The sequence below is a fragment of the Seriola dumerili genome, unplaced genomic scaffold (assembly GCF_002260705.1).
Source record: "Seriola dumerili isolate Sdu_G_001 unplaced genomic scaffold, Sdu_1.0 BDQW01000550.1, whole genome shotgun sequence".
Taxonomy (NCBI): Eukaryota; Metazoa; Chordata; class Actinopteri; order Carangiformes; family Carangidae; genus Seriola; species Seriola dumerili.
Genome location: NW_019174805.1, coordinates 2,188,771 through 2,195,483, shown reverse-complemented (window position 1 = coordinate 2,195,483; position 6,713 = coordinate 2,188,771).

Sequence of the window (6,713 nt, the reverse complement as noted above, 5' to 3'; positions counted from 1 at the left end):
CCCCCCTGCACCCCCCCCCCAGGCTGTTTACAACTGTCGCGTTCAGCGCGTGAAAGATGTTGGAGGCGGCTCAGCGGCGGGAGAGTGACTCAATAGAGGTGGCTGTGATCCCGGAGAACGCAGCACTGTGGAGAGATAGGACATCCACAAGGCTCAGCTCGCTCCGTGGAGGCTCCTGCTCGGCTGTATCTCGGGTCCGGGGGCGGCTGGTGGTGTGGGACCCGGCGGACAGAGAGGGCTCCTCCGGCTGCGGTGGACGGCTGCTGCAGAGAGTGAGTCCGGCAGAGTAAATTAATAGTAAAGTAATTAAGAATCATGACACATCATGTACTGGAGGGTAAAATATGACGCACTTTTGTGACGTATGTTACATGGCTGGATTAACTTCCTGGTGGGCCCCAAGAGCAGAGATCGGTTGTTGGCCCCTTTTGACCCCCACCCACTTCATCAGTTTTCATTATTTTCCCCAGAAACAGCTACTTCTAATACTACCATCAATTCCTCAATCAGCAGAAAATTGATTAACACCAATTTTAATAATTTATTCGCTTCTTGAAAACGATTCTGAAAATGTAAATATTTGCTTATTTTCCAATTTTTTTATGGCGGTAAACCGTAACATCTTGTATTCTAACTGTTGTTGAAAAAAACAAACAAACAAACTGCAATTTGTATATTTGTGAACTTGTGCGTCAGTGATTAATGAGTTTATTTCTTACTGTTTCTGTGTCACTTTATTTGAACAATTAAGCTGGATCATATAAAGATTAATAATCGTCAGGTGTAATTGATTAATGAAGGTATTGTTTGAATTACAGCCTGACAGTAATTATCTGTAACCTGAGGTTTTAATGTAAATTAGTATACCTGAAAACATTAAAGCATTTTATAAACGCGTTACAAACACACAACCAGACTTTTTTTATGTAGACTCAAATGATATGGAGCCAGTGTGTGTGGTGTTTTCAGGCCCCTGGGCAGTTGGTTATCAGCGTTGACTATGCACAATGCTTTGAGTTACTAAATCTGATAAATTGACATTGATTGATTTATCAGTTTTTTATGTATTTATTTATTTTTATTTCTTTTAATTAAGATAAAGGAATTATACAAATGAAAAGATATGAAGTTAGTAAAAACACTCTCAAAATAGAGACTAATGTAAAAATGGATTTTATCCATGACCAGAAAGGTGTAGACTTAATCCATTAATGTTGTATTAAACATATTTATATTTAATTGAAATATTTGGAGTGCTCTCATTTTAAAGTTTGACGAGTGACTAATTTTACACCACACAGATGGAAAAATCCACACTATGATTAAGAATGCTAAATTAGTTACATGATGCATAAAAATTAACTATTTTAAATATTGAATTCAAACTTTTCGTTTGTTTTTGGTTTTCTTCCTGTTTCTAGTTTTTCCTGGGAGGAAGTGATCGTCCACAGTCAAGGCGTCGGCAGCTTCAGATTCCTGGCCGTTGATCTCAGTGTGACCTGAAGGCTGCTGGAGGTGGAGGCAGAACGATCGGCCTCCATTTTCTCTGCTGTGTGTCTCTGAGTGTCCTTGCAGACCGGCTGCTGCAAGACCGTCAGAGAGCAGGACCACAGTGAGTACCACAACCAGATCTTCCGTCACCAGGACAGAGTCTGGTCGTAGTGATCTGAGACTGCACATATCTAATGCTTTAAAATTACAAGTTATACATATTAATAATGTTATAAATGTCTTGTTATTTCCAGGTGTGAGATGAGCTGGCAGTCGCTGCATGTGTTGTCGTTCACTGCTGGCCGCTGCTAGGCGTGCTGCTGAACGCTGATTGGCTGCTGCAGCTGCAAGTGGCAGCAGGTGGAGAGGAGCTGCAGATATTAATCCTGCTGCAGCCTCCAGCTGACTGACAGCAACAGACACAGCAGCTGTCCACGACATGTGTCTGCAGAGAAACCTGTTCACCCAGCTCCACCGGCCTCATATGTATCCTCGCACTAGCAGATACAACTACTGCACTACTACTATGTCTATTACAACTACCAACAACTACACCAAACCACTGCTGGCTAAATTCTATTACTAGTGATAATAGTCCATTAAACGAAGATAAAGTGGAACAAATTAGCTTAATTAACTAAAAGCAAAACCAAAGCAAAAACCTGAGATAAACTAAAAAGCTAAAGTAAAAAATGAAAACAATAGCTAAACTTACTAAAACTTAACTTGAAGAAGCTAGGCTTAAACTAAAGTAACTAACCGAAGAACTAAACTAAAGAAGTTAAAATATTAAACCAAACTTGGCTCACTACATGAAAACCAATATAAACTAAGAATTAATGAATTAAACTTAACTAATTAAACTACAATTAAATGAATTAATTAATTTAGCACTAGCTAAACTCATTCAACTAAACTTAACTAAATGTAAGTAGGCTAAACTAAATGAAGCCAAAAGGTAACTAAATAGCCTTACTGAAGCCAAGCTGAATCACACAAGGCTAGCTAAACCAATAGAAAGAGCTTTAACAAAGAACTAGAATAAGGTAACAAACAAAACAATCGTTTCTAATTTATGATTTTCTAATTAATCTAAATCTAAATCTGGCTAGCAGTGTTGCTAGGTGAGGGTAATTATTGTATTTTGTATGATAAAGTACTGCGTTTTAAAAACAAAGCTGTGTGTAATCTATTCAATCTGGAACCAGCCTGATTATTAACCCATTTGTTCATTATGTCAATTAGATAAAAAATAATAATTAATAATGGAAACACTGAGTATGCTAAGCTGAGCTAAGCCATAGAAACAGAGCTAAACTAAGCTAGCAGTCAGCTAACCTCTAAAGACTAAACTACTGTAAAAAAGCCTCGCATGTTAACTTATATGGTAATATAAAGTGGATGGTTGGTAAGGACGATGCATATATTTAATAATAGATGAACTGACCCTGGATCTGCCAGAAAGTGATCATAATGTCAACCTTCAGCTGAGTCTGTATATGTTTTTAGTCCACGCATGGTGCTGTAGTTCACCAAGTTTCTTTTATGTGGCTTCAAAACTCCAAGGCCTGTGTTTCTTGTCACTAGGTATTTGGATATCAAATTTCTGAGCTAGATCCCAGGGGTCGACTTCTCTATTAATTAAATCATGCAGTCCGTCATCACATCACTTATCTAACATCACTACGGAGTTTAACATGCGAGGTTATTGTTAACAGCTAAGTTTAGTCTTAGAGGTTAGCTTGACTGCTAGCTTAGTTTAGCTCTGTTCTATGGCTTTATGCTCTGAGGCTTATGCATACTCAGTTTTCCCTTATTAATTAATTTATTTTATCTAAATTGAATAAATGAACAAACTGGTTCACAGTCATAAGCTGCTTCCACGATTGCGAATGTTGCACACAGTTTGTGTTTTAAAACGCAGTACTTTCATCATTACAATGAGGCGAATAATTACCCGTCACCTAGCACAACTCTTGGCAGCTCTTTAGATTACGCATTATGAGTCATAAATTAGAACAGATTGTTTTGTTTGACCCTTATTCTTAGTTTTGTTAAAGCTCTTTTCTCTTGGTTTAGCTTTAGCCTTGTGTGATTCAGCTTGCTTTACAGTAAGGATATTTAAGTTTCCTGTTGGCTTCATTTAGTAATTACCTACTATACATTTAGTTAAGTTTAGCTTGAATTGAGTTTAGTCATGCTAAATTAATTATTACATTTAATTGTATGTTTTTAATTAGTTAAGTTTATTATCATAATGTCTTAGTTTCATATTGGTTTTGTCATGTAGTTGAGCGCCATGTTGGTTTGAATATTGGTTAACTTTTTAGTTTGAGTATCTTGCGGTTTAGTTTAGCTTTTAGTTAAGGTCCTAAGCTTCTTCAAAGTTTAAGTTTAGTTTAAATGGTTTCAGCTTATGTTTTCATTTTAATTTAGCTTTTGAGTTTATCTCAGGGTTTGCTTTGGTTTGAGCTTTTAGTTAATTAAAGGACTAATTTGTCATTTATCTCGTTTAATGACTATTAATCACTAGTAAATAGAACTTTAAAAGACAGCAGTGGTGGTGGTAGTTGTGGTGTTGGTAAATAGAAGTAGTAGAGTGCATGTAGTATGTATCTGCTAAGTGGAGGATACATATGAGTCCGGTGGAGCGCATGAGGGTGGAACAGGGTTTTCTCTGCAGACTACAGTGGTGGACAGCTGTGTGTCTGATTTCTGCTGTCAGTCAGCTGGAGGCTGCAATGCAAGATAATCATCTGCAGGCTCCTCCTCCACCTGCTGCCACTGCATGCTGCAGGCAGCCAATCAGGTTCAGGCAGCACGCAGGCAGCGCCAGCAGTGAACGACAACAATGCAGCGACTGCAGCTCACTCACACCTGGAAATAAAAGAATTTATAACTTATTGAAATAGGGTATAACTGTGAAATTTTTAAACTATTAGATATTTGCACGGTCTCCAGATGACTACGACCAGAACTCTGTACCTGGTGGACGGAGATCTGGTTGTGGTACTCACTGTGGGTCATGCTCTCTGACGGTCCTGCAGCAGCCGGTCTGCAGGACACTTCAGAGACACACAGCAGAGAAATGGAGGCCGATCTTTCTCTCCACTCCAGCAGCTTCAGGTCACAGCTGAAGATCCCAACGGCCAGGATCTGAGCTGCCGACGCCTTGAACTGTGGGCGATCACTTCCTCCCAGGAAAAACCTAGAATACAGGAAGAAAACAAAAACAAACGAAAATTGAAATTCTAATATTACAATAGTTAGTTTTATGAAGTCATGTAAACTAATTTAGCCAATTCTTATAACAATAGTGGTGGATTTTCCATCTGTGTGGTGTAAAATTAAGTCACTCACGTCAAACTCTTTAAAATCGCAGGCATCCAAAATATTCAATTAAATATAAATAATGTTAATACACATTAATGGATTAAGTCTACACCTTTCTGGTCATGCGGATAAAATCCAATTTTACATTAGTTCTTATTTTGGAGAGTGTTTTTTACTACACTTCATATCTTTTCAATTTTTGTATAATTCTTTATCTTAATTAAAGAAATAAAATAAATAAATACATAAAAACTGATAAATCAATCAATGTCCATTATCAGATTTAGTAACTCAACAGCATTGTTGCATAGTCCAACGCTGGATAACAACTGCCCAGGGGCCTGAAAAAGCACCCACACTGGCTCATATCATTTGATCTACATAAAAAAGTCTGGTTGTGTGTTGTAACGCGTTTTTAAAATTGCTTTAATGTTTTCAGGTAATTAATTACTATAAAACCTCAGGTTTACAGAATACTGTCAGGCTGAGTAATCAACAATTACCTTCATTATCAATACACCTGCGATTATTTTCTTTAATGAATCAGCTAAAATTGGTTCAAATAAAGTGACAGAAACGTAAGAAATAAACTCATTAATCACTGACGCACAAGGTTCACAAATACAAAATTGCATTTTTGTTTGGGTTTTGTTTTTTATCAACAGTTAGAAATACAAGATGTTAACGTTTACCGCATTAAAAAAAATTGGAAATAGCAAATATTTTTACATTTCCAGAATCGTTTTCAAGGAAGCGAATAAATTTTAAAATTGGTGTTTAATCAATTTCTTGCTGATTGAGGAATTGATTGGTAAGAATAGAGTAGCTGTTTCTGGGAAAATAATTGGAAACTGAATGAAGGGTGGGGGTCCAAAGGGGCCGCAACAACCGATCTCTGCTCTGGGGACCAACCAGGAAGTTAACCAGCCATGTAACCATACGTCACAAAGCGCATAATTTTAACTCAGTAATGATGTTGTCATGATTTCTTAAAACTTTACTTATTTATATTTACTCTGCACGACTCACTTCTGCAGCAGCCGTCACCGCAGCCGGAGGAGCCTCTCTGTCCGCGGGTCACTACACCACCAGCCGCCCGGACCGAGACAGCCGAGCAGGGAGCTCCAGGAGCGAGCTGAGCCTTGTGATGTCCGCTATCTCTCCACAGGTGCTGGTTATCGGGATCACAGCACCTCTATGGAGTCACTCTCCCGCCGTGAGGCCGCCTCAACATCTTCACCGCTGAACGGACAGTTTGGTATTAAAAAACAGCCTGGGGGAGGGGGTGCAAGGGGGTGCAGGGGCTGGGAGGGGTGAGGTGAGTTCAGCGACAGGAGCGACGACGACCTGAACATGGATGTATCATGCAGACCATCAGACACTCATCGGACAATTTTCTCCTGTAAACAGCAGCTCGGTCACGTGGTCACGTGCCCTCTGTCAGCTGACCTGAAGCATGACCAATAGAAAAACGTAGAGAAACACTAGAAACAAGTCAACTCAATCGAATACGATGTTTGGTTTTCTGATCACCAACTCCAAAAAGGTAAATCACATAAAATTGAAATTCATGAGAAATTTAATTGAGTTAAATAGGAATTTTAGTGTAATTGTCTTCAGATATTTTATATTCATGTTATTCTTTCTAATCTTATGTTTTTATAGTTTTAATAAGTCTTTCTATTTTTTGTATTTTTTGGTTTAATGTGAATTATCTGACTCTGTGCTGTGTCCCTAATAAGCTGTTACAGCATTAAAATAAAATAATACAAACCTCATTTGTGAAGTTCATGTATATATTACTGATTTAATTTATTTTGTAACTGTATTCTTACATTTATTTACTTGTATTGTTTTGCAATGATGCTGCAAATTTATGGGGTAAATGC